At 42.9% G+C, this 22,241-nt stretch overlaps 1 protein-coding gene across 10 annotated transcripts in view; it reads right to left on the bottom strand.

Annotated features, from left to right (window-relative positions):
- Positions 1–22,241, bottom strand: part of TENM2 (teneurin transmembrane protein 2) — a 2,252,147-nt gene that overhangs the window by 1,971,742 nt on the left and 258,164 nt on the right. For all 10 annotated transcript variants that reach the window (XM_083181867.1, XM_083181872.1, XM_083181875.1 and 7 more), the window contains exon 2: positions 2,609–2,717. The gene's annotated coding sequence lies outside the window, so the exon portion shown is untranslated. The remainder of the gene's footprint in view (positions 1–2,608; positions 2,718–22,241) is intronic.

Here is a 22,241-nt window from a genome sequence, read left to right as displayed (position 1 = left end):
CCATTGCTCTATTACCGTGCATGCTTAATTCTGTAATGTATACAATTCTAAAACGCTTGTTTCAACGGAAACAATTCTGTAGGATCAGCACCTAACTTTGTTTTGTATTCAGAAACAACAAACTGGTTAAAAGGGATTTTTGAGGTACAGATGGAGCACCTCTCAGCCAGATTCCCTGAGCTGGTGCAGGCTGGCGGAGAGGCACTCTTCCTGATGGAGATGCGGGAGTGTCTCACACGCTCGCGTGTCCCAGTCACTCGGAGCGGGGAGCAGATTCTCTGCCCATCTCCGCTTCAGGGAGACGGCATGGTTAGTGGAAGATGTGGTGGTCAGGGCACGCCAGCGTCTCGTGTGCATGGTGAAATGCGGTGACTGGCCATAGAATCCCCAGGAGCAGCTGTAATGAGAGCTGCTCCATCTGCATATCGTAATAACAATTCTTCTGTTGAAACTAAACCCTACAGTGGTTAAGGTACTGTAAAGTTGGTATTATGGGCCTAATTCAGACCCATTTGGAAGGTGCTGAATTTGGCCCCATTCCGATGGTGGGGGGGTCTGCTCTTGCGCATATTTGCACATGTCCTGATCCCTGTGAGAACATCTTCGGTTAGTATCACACTAGCTGAGGCATTTGCATGGGTAGGGGAGGGAGGGGGTGGCAGGGGGAGGCTGCAGGGGAACACCCAGTATTTTATGGGCTCCCCATGAAAACACTGGGTATTCCCCTGGGAACCCAGGCATGGCATTCCCTACTCGACCCATCTTCACCAATCAGTAGCTGTAATAAAAGTCAATATAGACCAAAGGCAAGAGAAAGCATTCGATGTGAGCAAACACATCTCCATGCATGCTATAGAGGGGATTTGTTCGGCGGTGGGGGTGGGTGATTGTCAAGGCGGTGGGTGGCACTTACCCTCTCACTAAGCACTGAGTGTATGCTGCCTAGTGATCTGGTCTGAATCAGGCCCAATGTAAAGACCGGTTTGTAATACAATAATGCAATCAATTATTAGTTCAAACCAAAGAGATTATTTTTGTTGATGCATGTAGCTTAATACAAAAATTGTACTCACTGATTTTTCTTTTATTATATGTAAATATAAAACATCCTTGCAGTGCTTTCATGAAGCAATCAGTGATACATTGTCCTTTTTTCACTATACAAAAGCAATAAACAAAGCAATCACATAATAACAAACTGCTCACACAACGTAGTAAATCATTTAGCGTGTGTGACCTGATTGAGCACATTGTGCCTGTTCTGTTTTATTATTAATATCACAGAAGACCTAGTTTAGTCCTTGTGCAGTGCTATATGGTAACGCACATAGCCCCCACTCTCTCCATTACTTCTCCCGATGTTGCTGCCTCCCCTCCGGCATCAGTAAGTGTGTATGCACTTGCCAATACCGGCACCCCACTGAGTTCTTGTCCCCGCCAATATCGCTTAACTTATTGCTTATATAAAGGACCATCGAACCAAACTTAAAAACATTGTTTACAAACTTCTCTAGCTAAGGAATTTTTTATAATTTACTTAACAATTAGGGTTTTTTTTTTTTTAATTAGGTCTTATTGCTGACTGATAAGTGCAGTAAATTGATCCAGTCGCATCATATTACTGCAATCATACAAATTCTAGGCAACCTACTGAATAGTACATTCTCCAGTGATTGGTGGATTGTCTGGCCACAAGACTTGGCCTTCATTAGGTTAGTACTATGAGGGTTATTCAGGCCTGATCGCATGGCTACAAATTTGCAGCCGGGCGATTCTCTATAGATGTATGCATGTGTACAGAAGGCCGCTCTGTGATAAGATCCTGCTACTTTTTGTTGCTGGCTGTACGCAAGTTTATTGACAGCAATCCATGGTGGTAACCATTTCAGGGAAACTGAAGGTGTGCCCAAGTGTTGAGGGGGAGTTGTGTGATGTAAGTCCTGGGCTATGCACAGACTGCACCCAGTGAAAAAATCATTAGATGAAGAGTGTCTTGTGAATGGATTTGCAGCAAATCCCAGATCCAGCATATTTTCCCAAGCAGCTAAGCAATTCTCAGGCTTTCACTTAGACTGGGTAGCAGCCATCTAATCGCAGGGTGCTGCTTTTTTGAGCCACAGCAATCAGGTCTGAATTACCCCCTATGTCCATACAATAGCATTAAAATAGATACAGTTTTTGCATTTATAGTTTCAGGAATGAAAAGTTTGCTGAATTTTCTCTGATTGGCCACATTGGCAAACACATCTGGAAAACAATAACAATGCACCTGTTATGCAGTGACATCACCGTGGGGGTGCACACACTGTAACATTACATGCAGCTCATTTCTTCTGTCACACTGTAGGAGCTGGTCTCTGGGGGGGCACCCTGCATTTCTTGGAGTAACATAATGGGGGTTTGAGCCCCAAGGCCATGGTTCTGAACTGCAAAGCCACACCCTTTGTTCTCAAAGCCTCACCATGGCCACTGGTGCATGCAGACATTAAAGATGTTGCACTGTGTGGCACCCCTGCTTTTGTGGGAAAACTACACATGCCAATTATGAAAGTTTAGGAAAAATAGTCATAGAGATGTAACAATAAAATTAAATGAAAACTCTGCTTACTTCAAATCCTGGGTCCAAAAAAACTAATTCCAGTAGCGAAGATCTTCTTTCACTCATCCAGAAGATGGGCAATTACTGGGACATTGTATGTAACAAAGGATTAAACCATCTGTAGCACAGAAAAAAAAAAAGAAAAAAATGAAAGTTGCAGTAAAAAAAATAACATTGACTAATATTTCATACATTTACATGGTTTGTACAAATGCAGACTGCATAGCATACATTCACAGGAGAAGCAACACATTTATCTTATTACATGTGTGACAAACATTTTCTGTCTGAAAGGACATTGAATTAGTTTGTCAAATGTACCATAGGGAAATGTAACATTTATTTTTTTCCAATTTAATATTAACTGAACAAATCACTGAAGCACAGATGAGCGATGCTCGAGAGAAAACAAACTGTCATACAGTATGCACACATTGATATATCTGTACATGGATCATTCTTCAAATGTTGTTGTTATGATGATGATGATTATTATTATTAAAACATTAACATTATTATTATTATCATCATCATCATCACTATCCATATCAAAACTGAGGGGATCATGATACAATCAAAGTATAATGACATAAAACAGAAGACAAGGGGGATCCTTGTCCATACTAGATTACAAGCAACGGAGCACACTAGAAAAACTGGTGCACTGACAATCACAATCATCTGACTGTGATTGAATGACCAGTGTGATCTATGCATGGTTATGTAAAAAAAATGTAATGGGCCACATGCTGGGACTTGTGGCTCTCGAAGTCCCTGCATGCAGGCCAGCCCTGCTGGGACTTTTTTTTCCCATTATCAGCCCAAGGGGCATCGGGGACAGCTCTGCGATTCAGCCTGGGCAGGGGTCATTCTGGAAGCGGGACCCCTTTATTGGGGGGGTCCCCTCTCCTCCAGGGTCCCTGCCGAGGCTGACCAGCCATAGGTTAATGCTTTGGCCGGGGGAACAGGTTACCCCAGCTGTGGCATTACACTGTTGGCTGTTTCGGCTCAGTGCTGGTGACGGGTGACCACTAGTCATTTTGTCCCCAGTCTTTGGGAACCAGGACCGGCCATTGAGTCTAGTGCTTATTTTTGAAATCCTGGGGACCCACCCCAGGACTGGTTCTTTGAGCCCTGGGCTGGTTATGCTCAGGAGGGGGGACCCCACACCATTCTTTTTAAATATTTTTTCCCAAAAAATGCACATTAACATGTCTCCAAAATCACACATGTCCACTAATTCGGACACTTTCATGACTAAAAATCGCACCATATCGCACTTTTCACCTACAAATTCGCATCCTGTTAAATAGTTGATTTTTCTAAAAATTCCCATTTCAGAGAATGCAGTAATGTGCGATTTCAGAACCTTTCTAAAAATTGTATCCCATTAAATTTCACCTCTTATATCTATTTATTATATATTCTTACAGTCTTAAATATAATAGTGAAGAAAAGACTAATGTTGAATAATTCAGAAAGTATTCCTATGGTTCACTTGGTTTCAGTGCCATGAAGGTTGTATCCAGACGTCATTCATAAGATCAGAATCTGGTTTTAAAGCCTAATCCTATTCAATTGTATCCTCACATTCTGCATTAAAATCTAAATGCACCTTAATACAGTCCATACATATGCAAATCATGTTGCTAAACACACTCTTGAAAGTTTTTTGTTTGTCTATTTTCTATGAATGTTGTGGATTTTCTATAAACATCACATTTCCTGAGATTTTTGTATACATTTCATCTTTATTGATTCATCCTTTGATCATTTTGTCTCTTCTGTAAGCTTTAAATGCAATTCTTAGAGTGGATAACATATATTACAAAGCTTTAAGTATTTAATGTGTCATTCTGGGACTACGTTTTGTAAACTGGTTCTCTGTAATTGAATAGCAGCACCTTGACCTATTATCTGTTTTTATTGATGTTATTTTCAAAAATAGGATCAAGCATAAAAAGTTCATAATGTCATTCATACATAATGGTGAATCAGGTTAAAAATACAATTGTAGAATACAGATAGTATAAAAAGTTAGATAATGCCAAAACTAAAATTATTTATATCCCATTTCTCAGCCAATTCTTCTGTTATCCCATTGCAAATTATATTGCTTTAAGAACACCAGTCTATTGTATAGTATGAATTAATGTCATCAACAATCACACTGAAACTTGATCATTGCAAATCAGTGTCAGTTATGTTTCTGGCCTAGAGCACTACAAAATTGTCTTCTAGTTAGTGTAAAATGTATTTTAGACAATGAACAGGGATTTACAGTATTGAAACTATTTCTCTAACATGTTGTAATAGAATAACAGAACATTACCTTGCATCCTATTATGCTGCTTCACTAACAGTAATCTTGACCACTATTTATAGATTCAATTTATTAAGAGAAGCATACAAAATACACACCGATAGGACAGTGTTCCCTCTAAGCTGTGCGCGCGCACACAACTCTACGAGCATGCGCACAGACATTACAACAGAGCGCACAAAGCAGCAGTGGTCCCTTTCTGCAGTTGTGGACTCAATTAATGTGTGTTTCACCCATTAACTACATTGTGTGCTGTGTTTTGAAAGTTTAATATCATTTTGAAGTAAAGGTAACACAAATGCTGAACGTCAATTTCCATTTATATATAAGTGACGCACAAAAATTTTAATTTCCTTCCAAAGTTGCACTGCCAAAATCTTTTGCCGCACACAGCCTTCATAAAATTAGAGGGAACATTGCGATAGGTCCTTGGTGGTAATTAATGTTAATGCCAATTAATTAAAGTTAAAGTTAATTAAATATAGTATTCCCCATAATATAAATAAAACTTTGCCTGATGGCACTCTATAAGTGTTGGGCCTGATCATTTTTTCTACTGTTTCATCTAATATGTCTAATGATGCGCACAATTTTCATTTCCTTCATGTGCAAAATTTGTCATATCAAATCAGAGGTCATTCAAAAAATCAAAATCTGGTTTAAAAGCCTAATCCTATTCAATTGTATCCTCACGTTGTGCAATAAAATCTCAATGCACCTTAATACATTCCACAGATATGCAGATCATGTTGCTAAACACACGCGTAAAAGTTTTCTGTTTATCAATACTCTATGAATGTTGTGGATTTTCTATAAACATCACATTTCATGAAGTTTTTGTATACGTTTCATCTTTATTCATTCATCCTTTGATCATTTTGTCTCTTCTGTAAGCTTTAAAGGCAATTCTTAGAGTGGATAACAAATTTTTTTTCAAAAGCTTTAAGTATTTAATGTGTTATTCTGGGACTACATTTTTATTGTAAATTGTAATTGAATAGCAGGCACCTTGACCTATTATCTGTTATTTATTGATGTTATTTCCAAAAAGACCATAAAAATCTATTATTAAATAATATATGAGAACAGGATCAAGCATAAAGAGTTCATAATGTCATTCATACATAATGGTTAATCAGGTGAAAAATACAATTGTAGAATACAGATAGTATCAAAAGTTAGATAATGCCGAAATTATAATTCACTCTGTCCCATTTCTCAGCCAATTCTTCTGTTATCCCATTGCAAATTATATTGCACTCAGAACACCAGTCTTTTGTATAGTATAAATTACTGTAATCAACAATCACACTGAAACTTGATCATTGCAAATCAGTGTCAGTTTTGTTTCTGGCATAGAGCACTACAGAATTATTTCTGCTAGTGAGTGTAAAATGTATTTTAGACAATGAACATGGCTTTAACATGTTGTAATAGAATAACAGAACATTAGCTTGCATCCAATTCTGCTGCTTCACTAACAGTAATCTTCTCCACTCTTTATAGATTTCATTTATTAAGTAAGCATACAAAATACACACTGATAGGGCCTTGGTGGTAATTCAAGTTAAAGTCCCTAGACATTGGGTTCCATGGTTAAAATGTCAAAATATAGTATTTCCCATAATATAAATAAAACTTTGCCTGATGACACTCTATAAGTGTGGGACCTGATTATTTTTTCTACTGTTTCATTTGATATGTCTAATGATCCGCACAATTTTCATTTTCTCCATGTGCAAAAACGGTCATATCAAATCATCAGTATTATTTCCATGTGCACAAAATGTTATTGTTGATATAAATGAAAAGAATATAGCCTCTCTTTATGAATATACTAGATTACAAAAAAAATGGTACTTGTGTATTATAGCGGCGCCCCCGATGTACATCGCGCAATGTTTTTATCGCATCGCATGCCATGCACCCGATGGCATGCGATGCGCTGTGACGCAATTTTTGCCCCCTATGCGATGAAACACTGTGCCTCCACAATGCTGCCATGTATGTGCTGTCTGCTGACTACACGTGTGATGTGATGACCTTCTGCAGGACCTCACTGGGGTCCCATAATTATTTTTATTGTCTGATAGGGTCTCAGAGCAAAATAGTTTGAGGACCCCTGGTGTAAAGAACTATGCATGTTCTCACTTAATGTTTATTGTTTAAAAAGATTCCAAAACTGTAGAAAAGTTCAGGTGTCCTGAATTATACAAATGGTCCAGAGTTCAGGAGAATATCCAAGGTGACCATACAGCGTCCACAATTTAATGTAGGGAAAGAGGCAGTGCGTGAATCTAATTTTTTATATTTTCATACCGGGCACTGAAAAGAATAGCATACTGTACATAGGAGCAATGAGTGTCCTAAAGTGTCTGAATAAATACGGCATTCACTTTGCACTTAGAGCATAGACCTAAGTGTATATATTGAGTGTTAAATGGAATTGCTATTTTGTGATGCAGTGTCCCATCAGAAATAATTCCCACTGAGTGAAATGTGTAGAGAAGGTTATTGTATCAATACAAAGGTTATTTTGAAAGTCATATAAAAAACCTTATCCTCTAATCAAAATCTTCCTTTGCTGGGTTTATATTTCACTAGATATTAAAAAGTCATATTTCTTCCATTCATTCAACCATTTTTGGCTAAAATGTTTAAAATATATTTAAATTAAGTGATGTATGATTTAAACCTAAATGCTTTTCATAGATGGAACCACAATGGGTTTGTTTATAAATACAATTTAAAATAAAAAAATGTTAGAGAAATATATTTTTAAAATGTCAAATCATGCTATTTGATTAATTTAAAAACTGACTAATTGATATGCAGCATAAAATAAATGCAATAAAATATAAAAAAAACATGCACATAATGAAAGCAAATATTGTTGTGCATGTTGTTTTTGGTGCCATTGATATATCAAATAATAAAAGATTTCAAGAGCACCTACTGCATTTTTAACTTGAATAAATGAGATGCACTTACTGTACAATAAAAATTTAATTATGCAATTTAAACTAAGTACTCTTATTGCAGTATCCAATTACCCATGATTTGACTCAATGTGGACTATACAATTACCCCAGATCAGTGGAGGACCCAGGGGGAGGGGTTGAGTACCCCTGATGGACCGAATGTTTTTCTGGGGGGTTTTTTCTGTTTGAATTTCCCAATCATATCTCCCCACATTTTGCAGCATTAGGCTCTGGCCACTTAGTGCATTTTGCCAAGAATCGTGTGTGTGTGTGTGATATATATATATATATATATATATATATATATATATATATTTATTACAGTCAGAGGGCGGGTGGAGGGACAGGCTGCTCCTGTATGGGTAAGGTATAACTATGTTTTTTTTGTCATTGTATTACTGTTCATATTTTGATGACAGGCCCTGCCCAAAACACTGTAGGCACACATTTGTCTTTGAACCATATCTTTAGTAATTTCCCATGACCTTCCCGGAGCTCCCTGACAAAAAATATCTTTACTGAAAACAGAAAAATGTCACAAAATATATCTTTTGGCAGTAGCGCATGCAGGGGGGTTTCTGAGAACCCAGAACCCCCCCCCCCCCCAGGAGTCTAAGGACCCTAGGATGAAAGCTGAGGGTCCTCTCTTTCCATGGGCACAATCATTTTAAAAATCGGCCCTTTGGGAACCAGAGATATCTGACTTCAAAGCAGTGGTCCCCATCCAAGCCTGTTAATTGCTCTTCCCAGTCAGATATTTCAGGTTCTATCTGACTTAGAGTTTTTTTGAGGGTATATTCCAAAAGCTGGGATTCTCCCATTTTGAGGGACACTAGAAGCTTGTCTCTACTGTTCCCAGAACCAGACATATCAGCCTTCCAGCAGCTGGTTACTGCTCCAGCTGCACACACCTGGTATGTAGTTTCATATTCTCGTTGGCAGATTGCTTTGCCTCCTGAACTCTGATCCCCTAATCCCCAATAACATTTGGTAGGTGGGATTCTCTAGTTTTTATTTCCATTAAAATCTAAGAAATCCATTTTATGCAACTGGAAAATCTGCAGTCAAGCAAGCTGTTCTCCCACCAGAAAATTATGAATAATAAGCCCACTCCACTATACACCCCTCCTCTGCATATTAACCATCCTCTACCACCCTGGAAGTTATGTATCAGGACCCCTTCATTCAGCCCAATGCCCCCTTCTTCCACCATCTGTGCAGTAAAGGGGTAATTAGTGGAAATTACTGATCCAGGCCCTACATGCTGAGCGGTTGATATAATACCCACTACCACCCGTGGGACATCAAAGCTTCCCCCACCCCTACCGCTGGAGGATCGGTAGGGGCCCCAATACATTGCTATGCCCAGGGGTCTACACTGCTGTTGCTGCCCCTTTATGTGTATATATATATATATATATATATATATATATATATATATATTATTATTTATATACATTTGTTCTATCTATAATACTTTAACTGACCCAGCATATACTGGGTCACCTAAGTGTCCATCTCTGTGCTTTGCTCTGCCCCTCTGGAAACCCCCTTCTGAAAATCCTGCGTTTGCCCCTGTGTGGCCACACCCAGGAGTATAGCTGTAGATGATGATATGGTCATGATTTTACTGTGCATACACACAACAGAGGTGGTCATAAAAAATCTGCATGAGCACGCATCATTAACAATATAATGACTACACACTAGACAATATGCACAAAAATATTATGAAAAATATAGTTATCATACATTTCGTTTAACAATCTCATCTACTGTGTACCCGGCTTAACAGATAGTATTTATTTATTAACAGTTTCTTATATAGCGCATACATATTCCGCAGCGCTTTATAACATTGAACATTCACTAGTTGAGTCCCAGCCCCAGTGGAGCTTACAATCTATGTTCCCTACCACATATCCACGCACACAGACATTCTAGGGTTAATTTTGTTGGGAGCCAATGAACCTATTAGTATATTTTTGGATTGTGGGAGGAAACCGGAGTACCCAGAGTAAACCCACACAAATATACAAACTCTGCAAGTTAGAGCCATGGTGGGTATCGAACCCATGACCTCAGCGCTGTGAGGCAGTAATGCTAACCATAACACCACCTGTACTGTATAAGTGAGTGCCAGTCACGAGTGCCAGTAAAAATTACTTTGTTATATTGTTTCTGTGTTTATTGCATGAATTAGGTCAATAATCATTGAATCAGATTGGAAATTAGTTAAGTTACTATGCAAAATGTATTTTTATAAAATAAGCCTGAGCATTACTAAAAAGTAGTAGAATTTCTGTTTTAGAGATCTGCCTTAGTGTTTGTATTCTTTTCTTTAAATACATCCAACACAATACTGTATTCATGAACACATGCAATCTTATACAGTTTCACTGTTTAGAGGTGTCAGACATTGAAGCATGTGGATATTTCTGTCCTCTCCCAACATGTCTCAGTGGAGAGTATAGCATGGTCATGGTCAAGGTTGACATGGCCTCAATATCAACTGCAGAGGATCCGGCTAGCATTGATATGGCTACATTATGGTGGCACCAATTGAATGGAGCTCCTAGCAGAAGATTTCACACCATTGATGAGGTTACATGGACAAAGAAGGTGCATGAATTCTACTTTAGCATATTTACCAATGCTATGGAATTGTCAACTTTTGGTTTACAGTTTGTATGTACTGTAGCTGCAACCAACACCTTGACAGGGATATACAATTGCAGGGATGATACAAACAAACAATCAGACTGGGTTCCCATTCCTTCCTTGTGAATGACAACATTCTGTACATACAGGTAGAACACATGCACACCAGGCTGTACTGTATGTTCTGATTCGGAATTACTCCCTTCTTATACATGAATGGTTGGGTCTCAATGCTGGTTGTATACTGTATTCAGCATATCAAGAAGTCTGCTGGTTTTACCATTTTCACTTTCCTCATATTTTGTCTCTGGACCGTATAATATAATCAGCAGGCAATACTACCAGATGTTACAATCTTAGTTACAGTACAGGGCATTACTAAATTAATTTGGGGCTATTTTTTGGGCACTTTTCTGTGACTCTTCCCCCTCCAGTACATCCTACAATACATACACAGAAAAGTGTGTTCCAAAAACAGGACAGTTCGGAGGTATGGTGACTTTCTTTGCTATCCAAAGCACATTCTTTCTTTCTGATGTAGATAATAGCAGATAGAGCCAATTAGTCAAATAAAATCACCAACATTTTTTCTACATAATTATCCAATTTCTACGCACACATATATTAGATGCAAACCAGCATATCAGTATACTGTGCATCAAGGCTGCTAATTCTCCAACACCTGTAATGTCAGCTCCTCTATGTATTTCATTCTCACCAATTACCAATTGACTGTGATCATCAATAAATATTTGACTAGTACTATATTCATAATTAATGTATGTTCACAGTAGCATTAAGATGTATGTGTGTGTGTGTGTGTGTGTGATCATTGATTTATATAAAATAGCAAATTGTTCTGCTGCATACAGCTAAATGACTGTGCTGATAACAGAAAGATTGGGCACAGTGTGATTTACACCAAAGTTATCACAGCTTACAGATGTTGGTACTTGTGTAGTTTCACGGCGCCAGTATGGCGCCATGCGTCTTAGTCCCCTTGCGGGGATCGCTTCGCTCGCCCACGCTGCTGGCTCGGTGGCTCGCTACGCTCGCCATGCTATTTAAAATCAACTCCATGCCAACATGGATAGTGGGGGTATGAACTATCCATGTTGGCATGGAGTTAAGTTACTTTTTTTAACATAGTTTGTGGCGAGCGTAGAACCCGGAAGTAGCACGGCACCATGCTGGCGCCGTGAAACTACACAAGTACCCAGATGTTCTCCATCAGTTACCTCAGGGAGGAGAAAGTCAGTTCCCACTCATCTGTGACGTAATATACAAACCTGACCAATGATGGTATTTCTTTGGACATACAGGGGAAGATTCATTAAGCTCGGTGAAGTGATAAAGTGTCTGGTTTTTATCACCGGCCAATCAGTTCCTACATGTTATTTTCAAACCAATCCTGTAACTTCACAGTTAGGATCTGATTGGCCGGTGATAAAAAACAGACACTTTATCACTTCACCGAGCTTAATAAATTTGCCTCACAGTCTCTTAAGCATTAAGTCAATGTAGGATTACATCTAGATTAAAGATCAAATATAATGATAGTCTTAATAATGAGATAACAATCTATCTTGCACAATGTGATTTTAGAATGTATGCGTTGATAATTTGCTATTAATAGCCTGACAAGTGAGTAAGAACCTCTGTAGAATTAAGTTAAGTAAATGAGCTAATAGCATGGCATGAGAAGTGTAGTGATATTACTCTAACCTCAAGGCATCGAGTTAATTCCTGTTGTTGTTGTGAGAAATTGCTGTACTTGCTAAACAAATGTTATAATAAAACATGCTCTCTAATATAGCATGAAACACTTGGCAAGGAGCATTATGTGCATATGAGGCACTAGTGAGGGCATTATGTGTGTAAGTGGCACTACAGTGAGCATTATGTGTGTCAGCAGCACTAAAGGGAGCGTTATGCATGTACTGCAGGGGTCATTAATTGTGTAAGCAACACTACTGGGGGCAGCACTACAGGGGGCATTATGTATGTAAGCGGCACTACAGTGGGCATTATGCATATAAGCTGCACTGCAGAAGACATTATGCATGTAAGCATCGTTGCAGCGGGCATTATGCATGTAAGCAGCACTAAAATGCCATGGGGGGGGGGGGGTTGCAAAATTATATACAGTAGAATAGAATTACCCTAAAGTGCTGGGTATGCTGGAGCCACCAGGAGAACATGCAGAAAGCTGCATATTTTCTTAAACCCCTGGCAGTAATTAATTGGAAGCTTTACTGTGGAGCATAATTTGTAAGGGGCATTTTGTGTGTGTGTGTGTGAGTGAGGGGGGGGGGGGGGCTAAAGTGGTGTTAGTGGCATAACTGTTTGGCATAATATCTAATAGGCATTGCGGTATGTGGTATAATATGTAATAGCCATAAATTGAATTAAGCATTACATTGTGACATAGGGCCTTATTCTAGTTCACTCTTTCTGACAAAATCCTTCATAGATGGACAAAACCATGTGCACTGCAGGTGGGGCAGATGTAAAATGTGCAGAGATAATTAGATTTCTAAGAAGGATTTTGTCAGAAAGAGTGAACTAGAATAAGACCCATAGTGTAATAAGCATAACAGTGTGTGGCATAATGTGTAATGTGGTCATTAATGTGTTCGGTATAATGTGGCCATGCCCCTATTGCCATGTAGCTAATCCTTTTAGTTTTGTGTGACCACCCCCCTTATGACATGGGACCATGTCCATTGTTGGTGCTATCATTACCCCTAAGAAAAAAATTCTACTTGCACCATTGGCGGTGATGCAGCCTAAGCACTTCACTAGTTACTGCTGTATCTTTTGCATATTTTCCACAGTTTTGATGCCAAGAAAAAGAATGGATGCAGTTGCATAGTAGGACACTTTGTAAATGCACCTAGCCATATGCCATAAGTGCTGAAATGTCTAAAGGAGAGGGACATTGTCATTTAGGAAAGGGTCAGTGAAGGCATTTTATGGGCATATATTCTGATTAGGAGGCACCTACTGCTGGTCAGGGGCAAATATAACCTAAAAATTAGAATTACAGTATGTGCATATACTGCCGATTCAGATGCATTTTGGATGTATATGGCTCTGCATGCTAGGAAAGTAAGCAATCTTTGGTTGCGTTTTGGTTGTTTTTTATTTTTTTATTAATATGAGCTTCATTTGCTACCAACCAGGGGCGGATTGGCCATTAAAGGCACCGGGAAGTTTCCCGGGAGGCCGGCCGACCCTGAGGCTGAAATCTGCATGTGATGACCGAAGGGGCCGGCCACTGCGGAGTTATGGGTAGCAGTGGCCGTGCCCGGAAGCAGTTCCCCAGCTCCAGCATAACTGCCCCTCTTCCTGCTCCCCGCATTACAGGGAGATGAGGCCAGCCGAGCAAACAGCAGCAGCAGCAGCTCAGGTGGTGGAGCTGCGGCTACAAAGACAGCGGGGGTGCCGCACGAGGATCGGGCACAACATAAAAGGAGCCATGGGGGGAGCCAGGAGCAGAGAGCCCCCGCTGCCCCCCTGTTGCTGCTGCTGCTTTCAGTGCGTGGCTGCTGCTGCCTGTCACACTACAGGCAGCACAGCAGCGCCAGCATCCTGAGGCTCATTCTCATCCCAGCTCCCATGTCCCAACCCCCCTTTAACTACTTCAGCGTCAGCCAAAAGACACTGAAAAGGGGGCGGAGCTACACGGGACGGATGGGCGGAGCCACACAGGACAAGGGGGCGGAGCTACATCGGAGCACAGCAGGGCTGATGACAGGAGAGGATGAGCTGCCACAGAGTTTAAGGTAAAAAAAAATGTGTGTGAGAGCGAGTAATACTGTCACCAAACTATGGACCTTATTCAGATTGCATCGGTACTGCGCACATTCGCACGCAGTACCGATGTTGTGTGTCTGCGCATGCGCAGGCGTGTTTCTGCGCATGTGCATGGTGCGTGCACCCACGGCGACCTTTTGGGTCGCCGGGTGCACGCACCCATGGCAGCGAGGGGAGGGCGGAGATGGGCGGGGAGCGCCGGGCTGCCCCATTACCATATTGGAACGCCCAGCGTTCCATGGGCGTTCTCATGGTAATGAGGCAGTGACGCGGGTGTGTGGGCCGGGTAGCTGACATCACCGGCCCGCCCATATCACGCCAGCGTGCACACATATATACGCAACTGAAAAGTCACTTATATATGCGTGCACGCTAAACATCATTCGATGGTCGGTGACCATCGAATGATGTGGGCGGACACCCCAGCAAAGCGAATGGATGTTTATGCAAAACATCCATTCGCTGCTGTGCGGGCGAAGCCGCACTTTGCTGGGGCGGCAGGGGGGCGTGCGTTCGCCGGGCGGGGTTTGGTGGACTCGCAAGGCTGCGAATTCGCAGCCTTGCAAATCAACCTGAATAACCCCCTATGTCCAGATGGAGCCATCCTCATTGTACCTGTCCCCGGAGCGCCAATCACCGCGGTGCGCTGGGGATTCTGGCATGTGTGCGTCTCTGATGCTTGCCCGCCCTATTCCCGGCAATTGACATGCGAGCGTCCGAGACGCTTGCGTGTCCATTTATGCTGGCAGGCTGCTCGCCATATCGGAGCATCTGGTGCACCAGCAACAACAATGAGGCTGGTTCCATCTGTAAAAGCAGCGTAGTACTGTCGGCAGCTGGTGTGGGCGTTACATATAGGCAGCGCTATTGTCGGCAACTGATGTGGACGTCAGAGATAGGCAGCGCTACTGTCAGCAGCTGGCGTGGACGTTACATATAGGCAGCGTAGTACTGTCGGCAGCTGGTGTGGGCGTTACATATAGGCAGCGCTATTGTCGGCAACTGATGTGGACGTTACATATAGGCAGCGCTACTGTCAGCAACTGATGTGGACGTTACATATAGGCAGCGCTACTGTCAGCAGCTGGCGTGGGCGTTACATATAGGCAGCGCTACTGTCAGCAGCTGGCGTGGGCGTTACATATAGGCAGCGCTACTGTCGGCAACGGATGTGGATGTTACATATAGGCAGCGCTACTGTCGGCAGCTGGAGTGGGCGTTACATATAGGCAGCGCTACTACTGTCTGCACCTGGCGTCGGCGTTACACAGGGGCGGATTGGCCATTATATCTGCCGGGAACTTTCCCGGGGACCGACACTAGTGAGGCCGCCGCCGCGTTTGTGCATGCGCATGCACTGACACAACTATAGTGACGGGCTGAGGGGCTGCTCAGCCACACAGTGGCAGGCAGCGTCACTGGAGGTGGGTGGCTGCAGTCAGAGCTAGTGGCCCGCCTCCTCCCACCCGCTGTTCTGTCTGAGCCTCTCCTAATGCTGCTGCCGGGACTTCACGTCATGTGACAGCCCCGGCGCAAGAAACAGCAGAGAGGAAGGAAGAGCTGGTGTGATCATGATGCTGCCTGGCAGGCACATCCTCCATGTGACCTGCTACTGCCTGCAGGTCCTGCTGCCGGACTGGCGGCCTCATATTCCATGGTCTTCTCCACGTGACCCACTGCTGCCCGATCTCCCTCCACACAGAACCCGCCGCCTCTCCCACGGGACCTGCCGCCTCTGCCTGCCTCTTCCACGGGACCTGCCGCCTCTGCCTCCTCTACGGGACTTGCCACCTCTGCCTCCACCAATGGACCCGCCACCTCAGCCTCCTTTATGGTATCTGCTGTTGCCCCTCTGACCAGGTACACTATTTGCCTTGTATATTGAAAGTGAAGAAGGAAGGGGGGGGGGGGAGACACATACCATTTTCAACTCTCTCCTCTCTTTCTTTCTCTCCCTCTCTGCTCTATCTACTCCCCTCCTCTTTTTCTCACTTTGCTCTCCTCTCTCTCTCCTATCCTTGTCTCTCTCTGCGCTCTCCTCGTCTCTCTCTCTGCACTCTCCTCGTCTCTCTCTCTCTGCGCTCTCCTCATCTCTTTCTTACTCTCTGCGCTCTCCTCGTCTCTCTCACGGCGCTCTCCTCGTCTCTCTCACGGCGCTCTCCTCGTCTCTCTCACGGCGCTTTCCTCATCTCTCTCTCTGCGCTCTCCTCGTCTCTCACTCTCTGCGCTCTCCTTGTCTCTCTGCGCTCTCCTCGTCACTCTCTCTCTGCGCTCTCCTCGTCTCTCTCTCTCTCTCTCTCTGCACCTTCCTTGTCTCTCTCTTTCTGCTCCCTCCTTGTCTCTCTCTCTGCGCTCTCCTTGTCTCTCTCTCTCTGCGCTCTCCTTGTCTCTCTTTCTGTTTCTGCGCTCTCCTTGTCTCTCTCTCTCTCTCTGCGCTCTCCTTCTCTCTCTCTCTGTGTGCTCTTCTTGTCTCTCTCTCTCTGTGCTCTCCTTGTCTCTCTCTCTCTGTGCTCTCCTTGTCTCTCTCTCTCTGTGCTCTCCTTGTCTCTCTCTCTCTGCTCTCCTTGTCTCTTTCTCTGCGCTCTCCTTGTCTCTTTCTCTGCGCTCTCCTCGTCACTCTCTCTCTGCGCTCTCCTCGTCTCTCTCTCTCTGCTCCCTCCTTGTCTCTCTCTGTCTGCGCTCTCCTTGTCTCTCTCTCTCTGCGCTCTCCTTGTCTCTCTCTCTCTGTGCTCTCTCTCTCTCTGCGCTCTCCTTGTCTCTCTTTCTGTCTCTGCGCTCTCCTTGTCTCTCTCTCTCTCTCTCTGCGCTCTCCTTGTCTCTCTCTCTGTGCTCTCCTTGTCTCTCTCTCTGTGCTCTCCTTGTCTCTCTCTCTCTCTCTGCTCTCCTTGTCTCTTTCTCTGCGCTCTCCTTGTCTCTTTCTCTGCGCTCTCCCTGTCTTTCTCTCTGTCTCTGCTCTCTCCTTGTCTTTCTCTGCGCTCTCCTTGTCTCTCTCTCTGCGTTCTCCTTCTCTCTCTCTCTCTGCGCTCTCCTTGTCTCTCTCTCTCTCTGCGCTCTCCTTGTCTCTCTCTCTCTGTGCTCTCTCTCTCTCTGCGCTCTCCTTGTCTCTCTTTCTGTCTCTGCGCTCTCCTTGTCTCTCTCTCTCTCTCTCTGCGCTCTCCTTGTCTCTCTCTCTGTGCTCTCCTTGTCTCTCTCTCTGTGCTCTCCTTGTCTCTCTCTCTCTCTCTGCTCTCCTTGTCTCTTTCTCTGCGCTCTCCTTGTCTCTTTCTCTGCGCTCTCCCTGTCTTTCTCTCTGTCTCTGCTCTCTCCTTGTCTTTCTCTGCGCTCTCCTTGTCTCTCTCTCTGCGTTCTCCTTCTCTCTCTCTCTCTGCGCTCTCCTTGTCTCTCTCTCTGCGCTCTCCTTGTCTCTCTCTCTGCGCTCTCCTTGTCTCTCTCTCTGCGTTCTCCTTGTCTCTCTCTCTACACTCTCCTCTCTCTCTCTGCGTTCTCCTTCTCTCTCTCTCTCTGTGCTCTCCTTGTCTCTCTCTCTCTCTGCGCTCTCCTTGTCTCTCTCTCTCTCTCTCTCTCTGCATTCTCCTTGTCTCTCTTTCTCTCACGGCGCTCTCCTTGTCTCTCTCTCTCTGCGTTCTCCTTCTCTCTCTCTCTGCGCTCTCCTTGTCTCTCTCTCTCTGCGTTCTCCTTCTCTCTCTCTGTGCTCTCCTTGTCTCTCTCTCTGCGCTCTCCTCTCTCTCTCTGCGCTCTTCTTGTCTCTCTTTCTGCATTCTCCTTCTCTCTCTCTCTGCGCTCTCCTTGTCTCTCTGTCTCTGCGTTCTCCTTCTCTCTCTCTGTGCTCTCCTTGTCTCTCTCTCTGCGCTCTCCTTGTCTCTCTCTCTGTGCTCTCCTTGTCTCTCTCTCTGCGCTCTCCTCTCTCTCTCTCTGTGCTCTCCTTGTCTCTCTCTCTCTCTCTGTGCTCTCCTTGTCTCTCTCTCTGCGCTCTCCTTGTCTCTCTCTCTCTCTGTGTTCTCCTTGTCTCTCTCTCTGCGCTCTCCTTGTCTCTCTCTCTCTGTGCTCTCCTTGTCTCTCTCTCTGCGCTCTCCTTGTCTCTCTCTCTGTGCTCTCCTTGTCTCTCTCTGTGCTCTCCTTGTCTCTCTCTCTCTGTGCTCTCATTGTCTCTCTCTCTGCGCTCTCCTTGTCTCTCTCTCTCTGTGCTCTCCTTGTCTCTCTCTCTCTGTGCTCTCCTTGTCTCTCTCTCTGCGCTCTCCTTGCCTCTCTACCGGATCTCCCACAAAGCAGTAAGTTACTTTGTGGACTAGCATTAAAACCCTAACAACGGTTCTTGTACGGCCCTAGCCATAGTGCTGTAGTGTAGTCGTTACTTGGGGGGGCCCGGCACCAGCAAGCCTTGCAGGCCATCGTTGCATGTGGTATACTATGTAATGGGTGTATGACACATAATAGGCGTTACGGTGTGGATTTTCCTTGTCTCTCTCTCTGCGCTCTCCTTGTCTCTCTCTCTCTCTCTGTGTTCTCCTTGTCTCTCTCTCTGCGCTCTCCTTGTCTTTCTCTCTCTGTGCTCTCCTTGTCTCTCTCTCTGCGCTCTCCTTGTCTCTCTCTCTCTGTGCTCTCCTTGTCTCTCTCTCTCTGTTCTCTCCTTGTCTCTCTCTCTCTGTGCTCTCATTGTCTCTCTCTCTGCGCTCTCCTTGTCTCTCTCTCTGTGCTCTCCTTGTCTCTCTCTCTGCGCTCTCCTTGTCTCTCTCTCTCTGTGCTCTCCTTGTCTCTCTCTCTCTGTGCTCTCCTTGTCTCTCTACCGGATCTCCCACAAAGCAGTAAGTTACTTTGTGGACTAGCATTAAAACCCTAACAACGGTTCTTGTACGGCCCTAGCCATAGTGCTGTAGTGTAGTCGTTACTTGGGGGGCCCGGCACCAGCAAGCCTTGCAGGCCATCGTTGCATGTGGTATACTATGTAATGGGTGTGTGACACATAATAGGCGTTACGGTGTGGATTTTCAGCGCGCGCCTACGGCGCGCACTACCCCTGTTATCCCTGTCTTATGAAAATGTGGCATCGTTTTGCCTGTCAACAATGTATCTAAGTATAGTGATGTAATAATCCCGGCTACTGTAATGTTGGCTCCGCCCTTTATTGCTTTGTTGCCACCCACATGAGGCCACTTTCAGAAATTTTCCAGGGCCACTTTTAGTCCCCAATCCGCCCCTGCTACCAACTGTTTATGAGCAAGTGTATTTTTAAATTCCTTACACGATGACTATGAAAATAACAATGGGCCTTATTTTGGTTCACTCTTTCTGACAAAATCCTTCTTAGATGGACAAAATTATGTGCACTGCAGGGGGGCAAATGTAAAATGTGCAGAGAGAATTAGATTTGGGTGAGTTATTTTGTTTCTGTTCAGCGTAAATACAGACTGCTTTATTTTTACACTGCAATATAGATCTCACTTTGAAGTAAAACCCCACCCAAATCTATCTCTCTCTGCACAATTAGCATGTGCCCCCCTGCAGTGCACATGGTTTTGTCCATCTAAGAAGGATTTTGTCAGAAAGAGTGAACCAAAATAAGGCCCAAAGTGATCATTCTTTATTTTAGTTAAAACCATTTAAAGTAAAGGCATATTATTTAAGTGGATTGTAGCTTTTGGAGCATGTTTACTTTTAACTTAAAGTGCCATCTGCTGGCCCTATGGCTTAGTTATAATGATATGCAAGCAAGCTGGCTGCATCATACATAGTGGCTTCATACAGTAAATCTAAAGAAATGATGGAAATGTAAAATACTTTATATCCGATCTGAAATTTATTAAATGTATATTAGGAATTGTGTGCACTTTAAAAATTTCTGATGCTTAGAAACAAATTAAATTAACAAAATTATCTGAATAGTAAAAAAATACAAAAAAGAAAATCACAGAACTATTTCAGCAGAGCCTACATAATTTTGTGCAATATATAATGTTTATTTATTGAGCCTAGTTTACGTTAAGATGTACCCTGGGCCCGCCACTCACAAGTTCTACCACTAAATATATTACTGATATATTTTCTAACTCCTTCCTAGAACATTAATTACATACACTAGCTACTTAACTGGCACTTTTTCTTCCCACAAAACACAGTAAGAAATGGTCTCTTTTTAAATTTTTGCAATAAATGGCCTATTGGACCATAGGCCTCAATTGTAAACTTACCTCCCATGCCTCCATTGGCAGTAGTCTCCCAGTGGGAATAAATATTATTAAAATTAAGTCTCACCCCATTAGTAGTAATAGAGACCCTGCTTTTTTAACTCACTACAACCTCTGACATTATGGGCTGTCATTCAGGTGCAGTCGGTACTGCTATCAATGCTTTTTCCATGTAGTTAGACTAGACCACATCAGGATAACCTTAAGTTAATGTCTAGCTGCTTCCCAGATTGGCAGGTAGCTTTTTCCAAGTGGTTCTGAAGGATCTGTATTCTGACCTATGCCTCATTTAAAAACAGGGACAGGGAATCTAGGGCCTTATTCTAGTTAACTCTTTCTGACAAAATCCTTCTTAGAGGGACAAAACCATGGGCCTTATTTTGGTTCACTCTTAGAGGCAAATTCCTTCTTAGATGGGTAAAACCATGTGCGCTGCAGGGGGGCAAATGTAACATGTGCAGAGAGAATTAGATTTGGGTGAGTATTTTGTTTCTGTGCTGGGAAAATACTGGCTGCTTTATTTCTACACTGCAATATATATCTCACTTTGAAGAAAAACCCCACCCAAATCTAATTCTATCTGCACATGTTATATCTGCCCCACCTGCAGTGCACATGGTTTTACCCATCTAAGAAGGATTTTGCCTCTAAGAGTGAACCAAAATAAGGCCCCATGTGCACTGATGGTGGGGCAGATGTAAGGTGTGCAGAGAGAATTAGATTTGGGTGGGGTTTTACTTCAAAGTGAGATCTATTTTGCAGTGTGAAAATAAAGCAGCCAGTATTTACCCTGCACAGAAACAAAATAACTCACCCAAATCTAATTATCTCTGCACATTTTACATCTGCCCCCCTGCAGTGCACATGGTTTTGTCCATCTAAGAAGGATTTTGTCAGAAAGAGTGAACTAGAATAAGGTCCATAATGTGTATAAGGAGCTCTGATGTATGGCATAATGTGTATAAGGAGCTCTACTCTTACACAATGGAGACAATTCTATTAAAAAATATGTTAACAGGGCTAGGAGGGAGCTCCATGTGCTAATGTAATCAGTGTGCTGCTAAGTTGGAGACTGCTAGTACTTGCAGGTGTTTAGCTGTGAGTACCTGCATTTTTCCACTTAAGAGCCTCGTGGTGATGCTGTTTACACTGCACTAGGGCGCGAAACAGCATCACTGTCCTAGCTTTGTCAGCTTTCTGCTCGCAAACTCATATGGATACTGTGCAACATTTGTGTATCTGTGTGTGACCCATGCAGTTCATATTCCCTGCCTGGGGTGTCGCTGTCTGCTGTGGTGTTTCTATCACAGGTCTGGTTTGCACATCAGTGCTGATATAATGACCACACTGTGCTAGAAGCACTATAGCAGACAGCGACACCCCAGGCAGGGAAGAGGAATTGCATGGGTTTTCAAATATGGCGGGTGTTAGAATGAACACTACTGCAGTATTACATAATGGCGATGAGAGCGTTTAAGTTGCTACATAGCGTCCTATATATATATATATATATATATATATATATATATATATATATATATATATATATAGACAACATTTTATTTCTAGAACATACTTGCATATATATATATATATATATATATATATATATATATATATATATATATATATATATATATATATAGACAACATTTTATTTCTAGAACATACTTGCT

The sequence above is a fragment of the Crinia signifera genome, chromosome 4 (genome assembly GCF_055691185.1).
Source record: "Crinia signifera chromosome 4, ASM5569118v1, whole genome shotgun sequence".
Lineage (NCBI taxonomy): Eukaryota > Metazoa > Chordata > Amphibia > Anura > Myobatrachidae > Crinia > Crinia signifera.
This window is presented reverse-complemented; position numbering and strand designations above follow the sequence as displayed.